Source organism: Spea bombifrons, chromosome 3 (genome assembly GCF_027358695.1).
Source record: "Spea bombifrons isolate aSpeBom1 chromosome 3, aSpeBom1.2.pri, whole genome shotgun sequence".
NCBI lineage: Eukaryota > Metazoa > Chordata > Amphibia > Anura > Pelobatidae > Spea > Spea bombifrons.
Genome location: NC_071089.1, coordinates 97704791 through 97716878, shown reverse-complemented (window position 1 = coordinate 97716878; position 12088 = coordinate 97704791). Strand labels below are relative to the sequence as shown.

General features: G+C 35.7%; 1 long non-coding RNA gene across 1 annotated transcript; it reads right to left on the bottom strand.

The window, feature by feature from the left end:
• Nucleotides 1-7993: 7993 nt before the first annotated feature.
• LOC128484503 (uncharacterized) lies at nt 7994-8945 on the bottom strand. The gene is made up of 2 exons (XR_008351161.1): nt 8787-8945; nt 7994-8738 (listed from the first exon to the last, which is right to left on the bottom strand). It is a non-coding gene; the product is annotated as an uncharacterized LOC128484503 (long non-coding RNA).
• Nucleotides 8946-12088: the final 3143 nt, after the last annotated feature.

Genomic DNA, 12088 nt, shown 5'->3' with positions numbered 1-12088 from the left:
CCTGCTTCACAATCTTATAAGTTAAAGCTGTTATTTTGGATGGGTAAGATATCCTGTATATGTAGTATGCAACATGTAATAGGTAATATGCAATTTCTCAACCTCTGACCAGCCTGCCCCTACCTGAAGTGCTGTGATGTGATTGGCTACTGTGGTATTAGGACAAGTTTTCAAACATTATTATTATTATTTATTGTTTTGCATAGCACCACCATATTCAACAATATACATAACAAGTAATATACACAGTAACATAGCAATTTGACGTACAGAAACAACAGATAAGGGGGGACCTGCGCACACAAGCTTACAATCTAGTCACTAGAATCCCTTTTTATACATATTGTTATTTAATTTTTTTGTATACAAAAAAGTGTTTCTGTGTATAGAAAATAGCACTATTCAAACTCTACCAGAATCATTTATTTTTATATATAACCCTTTATGTGTTAAAATGTGCTATCTCTTTAGCATCTGTGCGCTAAACAGAGCTCCTGAGAAAATAAGTGGCTTTCTTTACCTGTTGGATCTAATGACTAGTTAGTCTATTTATGTTACTTATTTGAATAATTAGGGCAGTTTGAAAACATTTGATTTGAAAATTTGTCATTAAGTTATGCCAGAGAAGAGTGACAAAACTTGCATATCTACTATCTGTTCTGAGGTTCTCTTCATGCCTAAATGCTTAATGGGGAGGAATAATCATACGGATCGCCAGTAAAGGGAGTAAAGATGGCTGCTTCAATGGAATACATGCAATACATAACTTGTGAAGCGCCAACATATAATGAAGCACAGTGACATGACCAGCTCTTTTTTTCTAGAAAACATGGCAACCATTGCTATCGTTATTGCAGATTACAGATTCCAAAGCAAATATACACACATGCAAAAAGTTTCATCCTCGGCAGTGATTAAATATTTAAAACTGACCACTCATAATCACATCCACCAACAGAATAACTGTATTGGTAAGGGTTAATGTGTAGGAAATAACTACAGCCATTATATGAACTAGACTTGGGTGCCGGCCAACTCTTCGGGTTCGTCTTCGTGGGAGGGAATCTTCGTATTCCACGAATATTTGCTGGTTCATGTGTTTGGTTCAGGCGAATATATATGTATATTCTTCGTGTTCGTTTTTTTTCTTCACTTTTTGCTGTTTTTTTAGAAGGGGTTAATACCGGGTTAATGCAGTATGCACTACGCAGCAGCTTCGGCGCCAGGATTCGGCACCTGCACTTTATTGGTTGATGGCAGAGGAGCCCCCTGCCGGTGACCAATAGAGTCGCTCGTACAGACTTTTAAAATCCTGGTGCCAAAACTTGACCTGGGGAGACCACCAGAGAGACCTTTAACTCCTGAAGAGTTAAAGGTCTGTACGCGCGACTCTATTGGTCTATTGGTCGCATATAGGTTAATGAATGCCTACAAAAGTACTTATAAAGTACTTCAGATGTATGCTTCATTGGTGGGGCTGCATTAGACCGTCCTTTAAATGAATAAGGTTTGCTTATTTTAAATACTTTGTTGGTTGTTTTCCCAGAAAATCTTTTGGAAATTCACATGGTTTATGTAATTACTAGAGAAATTGTCCCTCTCAGATAATATATTTATTTTGGGCGATCTACTCTGCCCATTACGAATGGTACAAGCTATTAAAGTCTCTCAGTGCGTCTGTATTCTTTGTGAGTTGCACATGATTTCCAGTGATCTGACATTTGGAACGTCATTGTAATATTTTCTTTGTGACAGTGAGAACAAGCTGAAGAATGTAGAAGGACTATTAGTAGATTGTTTCAAAACATTTTGCTATACAACAACATTTTCAGTAGGAGACACGTACCTTCGTTATTTTATTTCTCACAGGAAAAAAATGATGTGTACTCCATTAAAGAACACGCCATGGGCGGTAATACCTAATAATAAAAAGTATTTTCCTTTCATTCAAATTATTTATTTAATCATAGATAAAGTTATACTAGATGATAAAGCCAGCGATATAAATAGTATTAACAATATAGTAATACATCAAAAATATCTAATTGAATGTCTCCCATGTTTTGCATAATTACATGCTTTATATGTATCACATGCTTTATATAATATAAAATACATATTATCAATAATCAGACATATAATAACGTACCAACATAACATAATGACGAGCAGGATCGAGAAAAAAATTACAAAAAAATTATTTAAAGGAAAATGATACTTTCCAGACATATAGTATATACCTAGACCACAATTGTGTTAATGTTATTAATGTGGCGTTCACACGGTCTGCCAATGATTTGTCACTTGTTCATTTTTATACTTCTATACACTAAATAAACCAATGTAAATATTTTTGCAAACTAAAATAAGCAATGTATTGTATAAGATTTTGTTTTCTCATAAATTGCCTTAATATTCAACTATCACACCCGCATTGTCAGAGATGTAGAAAACACCAGTGGTCCCTGACGTTCAGTATAACATTGCAGATTGATATGCTATGAATAATTACTATTTTTCTTGCAGTCTTTTAAAAATGAATGGCTTAGTCAACACTAATACAATTTAATATGGTGCCGCAAAGGGCAAAACTGTATAGTGATTCCGGCCTATTAACTAAATCCAAGAATTGTTATTTTATTATTTTTATTTTATTTGAGGAACATTACATTAACAGCTGCTCATGTTGCCTTGTATCTCCTGGCACTTGCAGGCTTAGTTTATGTGAAATATAGCTCATTTTTCAAGTATGAGCCACTGTCAACAACTTCTTGTTCTGTTATTTCCTCTGGACATTACTTTGAGGTCTGTGTTTAAACCAAAGCCCATTGTGCATTTTCGATCCCTTATTAAGGCAAAAAATAAGACTATCAACTGTGGGCAACTAGGGGAGCTGCTCTGGGTCAGGCCTAGGGGTAGACCCAAAGGTAACTACACCCCTGAGGATCACATAAGATTCCACTCAGATATCATATGCATGAAAGTGCATTTAATGACTGGAGTGTCTCTTTTCTATTTTTTATTTTTCAAATCCTCTATGCAATGATATGAAGTGAAGAAAAATAGTGAAAAAAAATTATGAAAAAGTGCCCATGAGGTCCACAATGGATCATGACCCAATGGATATGTGGCCCCTTTCTTCCCTCCCCAACAAGAAGGTCTACATCTACTTCATCACCCTCCAAAAGAGGGCCACCATTAAGGTATTCAAGGAAAGGCAGGAGACAAAAAAAGCAACCTAATGTCACCTCCCAAAAAACAAATCTTCTAAGGATTCGGTTCCACTGTGTTGACTTCCAATGATGACTGCCATGCAAAATAAATTCAATACAAAAATCAAGTGGTACATGTGCACTAAACAGAAAGATAAGTGCAATGGTGAGGGCAAAAACAAACAAAAATGGCATTTCTGGCCTCAGCTCTAAAACACTTTTTTCCCACTGCTTGGGGCAAGTGAGAAAACATGGCAGAGAGATAAAAATAAAAATGTGCTAGAAATGGTCTGGAGTGAATTTAATGAGCTTACCAATGTGCTGACGGTAAAAAAAAACATACCAGAAGATCCAGTGTATCCCCTTTTCGCAGGTGCATCCTCCAATTAAAGCAGAGGAGAAAGGAAACACTAAAGATTCAGTAGTTTAGAGTTGTCTCCTTCTTAAACCAAGATCCATGAGTATCCTAATCTTTCCCAGCCCTGTGCCTGAGGGTTAATACAACCCAGCATGCTAGAATAGATCAAGGGGACATAAAAATAAAAAGCTTGTTTTTATTTGCAGCTTGATATGAAAAGACACTGGTGGGAATGGAAACACAGATAGAACTGTTTAATTATTCTGGGAATGGTCCAAAAAGTTTGATTTGCATTCTGCTCTAAGTAAAAGTAGTTTAACCTACACACGCTTTTTACTAGTAGGCTTCTCCACCTCTTCATTTTTCTAGCTCTGTAAAACATTTTGGTCATCTCTTTATCTAAAAATGAATGATTTAATTATTTTAAATTACACAAAGAGAAAATACCCAAAAATTCACCCTGGACATACTATAATGATATTAGGTTGGGTTCTCATTGTTAACTATTGTATTTGAGATTATCACTCTATAAATGAGGTGTCTTCATTTTTAACTTTGTTGCACTGCGGTTTGTGTTTTTTTCCTTTTAACCATGTTTTAAATAGTGTCCTCATACTAAAAACAAATCCAAAGTTATCTCTTCTCACTGTCTGCTTGACCAAAGTTGTGAAAACACAGCTTAATTGGCCCAAAGTTTTCTTTACTTTAACAAACATCTTTCCAGTGATCCACTGCCTTAGAAAATCCTTATAAATGGGTCTGATAATTACAGATCATATTGTTACACTAATTGTTACACTGTTAATTTTATCCTAAAGTGTATCAACTATCGTCAAGGTGCTCTGTGAGCATTTTGAGACAACTGGGGCTCTTTTAGGTCTCACTAATCAATGTGTTGTTTGCGAGGGCATGTGACTTTAAATATTGCTGTAGGTGGGGGCATTCACTTCAACTTCAACTCACAAAACACCTCCTGACACATTAAAAGTTTTTTTGGTAATTAAAGAACCTAGGGGTGCATTGCCCTATACACTCTCTTAAGGGATTGAGGAAGTGAAATAATAATAATAATAAAAAACACAATGCAAAAATTAGATAAATAAAAGTAATCCATCACTCCCCTATGGAGCTGGATTAAAAAATAACTGCTGGCTGTGTGAGAGCATGTTTACATACTCCTGTGCACCAGTGGCCCCCAGTGTACAGTATTACATCCTCCATTGATATCAATTGGCCCCATTTTGAAGTTGAAGGCATCTAATAAATTTGCAAGTTGATTTTTTTCCCCATACAATGACATCTCCTACATGTAAGTGCATGCGAGTTGTTTTTTTATGTTTTTTGCTATTGTTAATGCAAGATAGCTTTAGTGAATTTGCACTCACACTTCAGTAAAAGGACCTGCCAAGATTCTGTAAATCAGACATAATCAGACACTGTGTGTGTGCACGTACAGCTTGGCTGTGTGGATATTTGGCGCTTACAAGACTGTAGAATTAGTGTTCCCCACAGACTGGGGCCAAGCCGTAGAGATTGCTTGGCTGCTAGTGGATGTACTGTAGTTAGAAGCAGACTCTGTTTTTTTCACATTACATTCTCAATTCTTTTCTCTCACATACTACCTAATATTGTTTTTAGTTATAATTATTAGGAAGAGTAAGTATCCCTCCACCACTCTCCCCAATTTTTTTCATGCATATATCTTCCTCTTCTCATTCGCATCTTTACATTCTCATTCTTCCCATCTTTTTTTTATAGGATTACGTCATTCCCATCTTTAGAATAAAACCTAATAGAGGTTTTATATATTGTATTTACAACCGCATACATCTGGGGCAGGAAGCACTGATCCAGTCTTTAGGCTTTCCTGCTGGACCCCGTTCATGAATTAACGCATTCGTGTGAAACGTGGCTGTAACAGTAACTCATTTTTTGGGGAGGTTATTTTGCGTTTCTGTCAAGTAATGTTTAGGCACGGAACTGCTGTTCTCATTTTAGTTCACTTCATGTCAAGTTAGGTTACATGACGCTGCACAGCTGGTAATTACAAAGTTCCTCTGTGAACATTTTCTTCTGTAATAAAGATTTGGCAGCCTATGCTGACGATGCATTTTTGATCCAATATTTACAAAGAGCTTTATGGATGGCTTTATCATTCTGGCCCGGGGAACTCACATTATGGGTTATTAACCTCTCGGGCCTTTACAAAGATCCAGATTTTTCTGCATTTTTCTTCTCCTCTAAGTATTTCTCCAGCTCAATATCATTACTTCTAATCAATACAATATGTAACAGGAGGCAAGGTTACACGTTTTTCTTAAATAACCATAACTGTACTGTCTATACAATGTTGTGAAAACGCGTCCTTTAATTATAAACAGTTTATGTGTAAGCAAGTATGTTTATTACAAGATGATAGCGTGAGACTCTCATTATGATGCCGTGAGCTATGTATTAAATGTCATTATAGTGCCAAGCTAATGGGACTTACAATATTATCACCATGGCAACCCATGGAAAAATCCAATCAACAGGAAGGTTCCATTGATTGCTTTCCTGATGAGGCCACATTAACTCTTCATATCAGAATCGCTTTCTATGCTTTAACAACCAATGTAGCATTATCAGTTATCCGGTCTTGGAGAGCCATTGCAATAGGCAGTCTATTGACTATGCCAACATCCTTAGAACATAAAATCCACCCAAACTCTACAAGATCTTTGTAAGGGGTACACCCTGCAGTGCCGGGTACCACATGTAGGGACTGCCCTAACAGAAGCGGAGCCACTTAATTTTCTTTCATGATCATCAATGCAATTGCTGGTGTATGAGCACGTCCATAAATACCCCAATGGACTAATTTATCTAAAAAACAAAAAGTACCTCTAACTACATGTTCAGTCAACATTATCTATAAACCTTATAATAAAGCAGGTTAGGTATAAAAAGCAGTTCTGATACAAAGTTGCAAAATCAGCAGGGGCATCCCATTGAAGTGATTGCACCACTTTTAACTCTTTCTATATTTCATCATAGTTCCTTATCTCCTGGCTTTCTGTATTAATTTTGACTGTAAAAAAAATAAACTCTACTATAAGAGTCACTGTATACAAAATAAAAACTAGCAGCTGACTTAAAAAAAATCTTACTTATCAAGAACATGAAAAAGTATGGTGCACATGGCATCTGCTTTTTTTGGTTAAAGCTGTATTGATAAGCAAAATATCTTCCCTCTGTGTTCATTTCATCCTTTTACTTGGATTCTCATAATCCAAAAAATGTATCTGCAGTAACTTGCAAACAATTGATTTTTTTGGCATTTGGGAGGAAGAAAACACCAAAAGCCATTTATTTTTCTATTCAAAGAAGCAGTTTGAATTTGTGTGCAATCCTGCGGGCGATGCTTAATGCCATTAGAACCTCAGATGTTTTAGAACAAAATTGTTCTTTCTTGGATGATCGTCAATGTTCTGGAGAGGATCTTTTTAGCATGTGTTGTTTTTACCTAGTTACAATGATGCTGAAGAAAGCAAAATCTACTATTTCCAATTATTTTCGATTCAAGATTTGAGTTTTTTATTTTAAAACTTCAAAGTACACAAAGTCTAGGGGTGTATGAAATCTCCCCAGGTATAACAGCCACATGTCTGGCTGATGAGGAGGTAATCGTGTTCCCTATGGCCTGCTTACTTTGCAATTCCCTATTTGCTTGGTTGGTAAGGAAGCACTCATCACAGAAGCCGTACTTAATACTCACAATGCTAAAGAGGAAGTCAGCTTTTTAAACCTGACCATTTTAATCTCAGGGCTATTCTTCTGCTAAATGTGCCCTTAGTGTATAGCCACTATGTTGGACAATAATACCTGGTGGTAGTATTGTTAAGACATTTGTCATATAGAAATAGTGCTGGGGCTGAACCAATCTCCTGAGCCTTAATGGTAACTGAACAGGACTTACTCACCACACAATGGAAGTACTGAGTGTAAGGAAAATGTTGAGCATCTTCAGCTCTGGAACACACTTCTCCACTCTTGAGCAACATTGAGGCAGACATTAGGATTGTCCCAACTTTACTTCTAAATTTATGGAACGTGCATTCTAACAAGATATTTCCTTACATGAAGAAGGACTTACCAAAATGTATTACTTGTTTGATCAATGTGTCCTGCTTTTTGCAGAAAGTGTAATTTTAAACTCTTTGCCCAATATGTTTATATATTAATGTTCTTTAGCGTTATAACGTCATAGCCAATATTTTATATATAAATATATATTTTTATATATATATTTATATATGATGAAAATATATATTTTAAAATTAATTTAATTAAAATTATATTAAAGATATACAATAAAAATAAATAATCATACTAAACAAATAAAATGATCATAATTAGCTTGTGCAAGGAAAGAATGGAAATACATAATACAGCAGTCTTTTAAGATTTAATGAAAATTCTGTACATTAACACAATACTTTACACCTGTGATGACCAAAACATTCAAAACAAAATGGACCTTTTCGAATTGTATTTGTCCTTGATACATTCAATTGACAATGTAACTAAATATTGTAGGTAATGTGGCTAAAATAAATGTGCTCACCGTAATACATGGTGTTTTAAAATACAAATTGAACAAAGTTTACACCATTGTACCTTGTCTGTGTTAGTGATACAAAAATACTAGGTTTAGTTTTATTTCATACCCTCTACATAACACAAAAATGTAGAACAGCAAAAATATAACCCAGATATCATATGACAGCAAAATGTAAAGCACAAATTCTTACATCTAGTAATGTTTTCCATTTATTGATTAAATATTGTAGTAACATTTAAGTTTTGGATTTTTTTTAAAATTATCCCTTTCCATACACTGAAGAAGAGGATGCTAGTGCATTACTGAATGCCTGGATATGATAATGATGTGAGGTCTAGTTGATGGTGTACCAAGAGTAAGGAGGTAGCGGGCCTCCCAAGCTCCATATAAATATTCCATGGTCAGGAGCCTATGATTAGGCTCTGACCAGTCATACCGTATAACCATCCATCCCTCAAAAAGGGCAATGGATGAGCTGTTGCGGCCAGCATACTGGGAGCTCTCTTGAATGTAAAAAGCCACCATTATTCTCAGCCAGGGCTGTGCTGCTGATCATGAGGCGGCCCTGGCACTTGAAAGCCAATGGTCGCATGATGTTGTAATTGCGTCTGACAGCTGGTTATGTGCTGCCGCATGCAATGTTTTTATGCTCACGGTGTGGGCAGTGTGCCAGATGGCCAGTCTGGGCCGTTCTCGGTCATAAAAAGGTCTAATTGTAGGCACTGTCAGATCATAGATTTGTTTTGCTAATTGCTTCAAAAGAAAATGAAGATTGAAATATAACACTTAACTGCGTCCAGTTTAATTACGGGGATGTTCTTTGTAAACTAACGTTCTTTTTTGCGGTGCTATAGATTTGTAACTTTGCGGTTCTATAGATTTGTAACTTTGCCTGTTTACATCTGTAGGCACAACATCTTCATTTGACTTTGCGTATGTATTAAGTTAGTCAATGTTAATTGAGGCATTTAACTATTTGACATTTGCTCCACTTTTCCCAACAAAATGAGCATACTAAATAATTTTGCATTTGTCTTTATGAAGCATATCCCAAATCCTACATCTTGATGTACCAAATAAACCTATGCAATAGATTAAAATAATCAATATACCGGTATACATTTATTTAATAACCACCTGTGTATACTATGATGAAATATGTTTCAACATGATATTTTATTACTATGTATTAATTCTAGGGAGCAATGCATTAGATCCACTGTATGAGATAATTCAGATGGGATCACTTAAGATTTTTGACATTGTGATGAAATGTCATATGCTGTTCTAGCACAGCTGTAAACTCATTGGAACAACTGTGCTATTTCCCTGTTTTTCTCCCACTATTTTGAGCAAGAATAAACACAGGGTTTGAGAGAATAAACACAAAAGTGAAAGGAGAGCGATAAACAACAAATAGAGAGAGACTACTTGGAATGGTAAACACATTGTTGGGGCCGGTTATGTATCAAGAAAGATTTGGGCCCCCTAAGACCCAGGAGTTGTTCCTGCACCAGAATTGCTGCGGGGGGGGGGGGCTACATTACACCCATATGGGGTTTATTCACTAAAGGGAGAGTTGGAAGGAAAATTTGCTAGGGAGTTTTGGTTACATCTCACTAATTTCATTATTCATTATGGAGAGCCAAGAATGGAAAGTTTCTCTAGTGCCAATGGCTGAGCTGGCCCTACATAATGCATAATTCAATAGGTGAGGAGACTGGAGATGGTCCACTACTCTCCTCATTATGCTTCCATGAATTACAGAAAAAAAAATCCATATAGGATTGTCTAACTAACTAAAACGAGTTCTGCCCCATGCTCATAAATAGAAATTAAATGTTCTGCCTTATGATCATCTCACAGTTACACAGGAATTATGTCCATGGTGTTATCATAAAATATAGTCAAAGTAAAACAAAATGTCATGGACATGTAGCATTTATAAACAAAGATAAAGTAAGAAGAATGTAAAAAAAAATATGTGCACTGATAAATACGATATATCCTAAAATGTTATCTTTAAATAAACTAAAATCTATACTAAAATATTTTATCTCTATATTTTTTTAAATATTCTGCAAATTTGTGCAGTGGATTGCAACACTTTCGATTTGTGGGAGTATATCGAGGAAAACGTCATGTAATTTGTTCGTTTACATGGTTAATACACTGTATTTCCTTGAAAAAAATCCTGTATCAACTGTTGCTCTAGCTGCTGTAGACTGTAACTACTAACATGACTGGCGGACCGTCAATTAATCTGATATGTAATGATATGTCGCCTATCCCAGCATATACAAGGGTTTTCTTCCCCAACATTTTAAATACGCAGTTTTTATATTAGTTACTCTATGGGACACACGTGTGCTCGTCTTTCACTTGGTTACATTGAATACTTTGTTTTTCATTATTTTAATGAAAATAAAGTAAGCTGTATCAAAAATTCGGTACATATCTGCCTTATTCATATTTTGTAACAATTCTTTTCCCGATAAACAAACCATCCCTTTGATACACTAAAATATTATGCTCTAAATAACCATCAAACAATATACTGTAAGAAACACTTTAATACAATAACTCACAGGCAAAGAAACCTAGAAAATATATATATTTGATTGCTACACGTTGCACATTAATGCTAAGCTAGATAAATATAAAAATATACTTAGGAGTTGGTGGCATCTTACAAGACGGAGGTTACAACACATTTTTCAGATGGGCACACAATTTGTGACATTTCTGCTGCTTATGATGCTTTGCTAGTCGTTTTGCCAATCTATGTAATATGATATTGTGCACCAGAGACCGTACAGAGAAATAATAGAAGCCAGGGAAGCTTAAAGTAAGCTAGAGCTGGTATAATAGTCAACGCACCATTTATTACATCAGCTACCTTTATTATTATTATTATTATTATTATCTTTTATTTATATAGCGCCAACAATTTATGCAGCGCTTATGATACATGGAGCCCATACAGATGTCTGAATAATTCCTGTGTAGGAGGCAGCGGCTTAGATTTATGTATCGAAAGCAATCAAGTGGCCAAACACTGTTTTAGAAGTCTACTATAGCAGAAAAAAAGTTAAATTTCCTCTTCACCATAAGTGGAACAAAAACAAGCATGGATTGGAGAGATTTCATGAATATTAGAGACACTCTCCAATTTATAAATTATCCAAGACAGCCAATGTAGACAAAAAAGTGTAGACACGCAGTCTCTATTAGAAACATTACCAACAGGAGGTAAATCGGTATAGTATAATATAGTATATAGTCATTTATACAGGGGCAGAGATTATAGGCCTGTGAAAAACCACTAGTATACTGCATAATGGAATTTACATTAAATAATGGATCAACGTGTCTTTAAATCTCCCCTGTAGTGGATGGCCTTACCCACTTCCTTCAATCCTGGTCAAAATGGTAGTCCGGTAGACAGAGCTGGGTTTCAATTTGGTTTGATGTAAAGAAAGCTGTTATAACCCATCTTGCAGTTTGTTTTATAATATCATATTTTGCTACTACTACAAGTTAATGCGCTAAGAAAAATACATTTCCCCTTAAACTGCAGACTTAGCAGTAAACCAAGGAGAAAAATGGCTGAATACATTTGAAACGGCTGATATAATGCTATATATTTCATATCCACACCTGGGGTATTAACAGTTCGAGGCCAGCGTCCTAACCCCTTCCAATAATTTAGTTGCTGAATTAAGCAAAGGTCTGGTCCAGGAGGACAAGTTATGTTCATAGGAGGAAAGGGAAGAGTAGTTAATACAGGGCCAGTAGAGGGGTCTGTTCATTCTTGAGCCTCGGGCATATCCTTTGAACCCAAATCTATGAGCACATCTGTGTCTACATTCAAAACAAAGTAAATAAAAAACAGCTGTAAAAACTCTTACTACA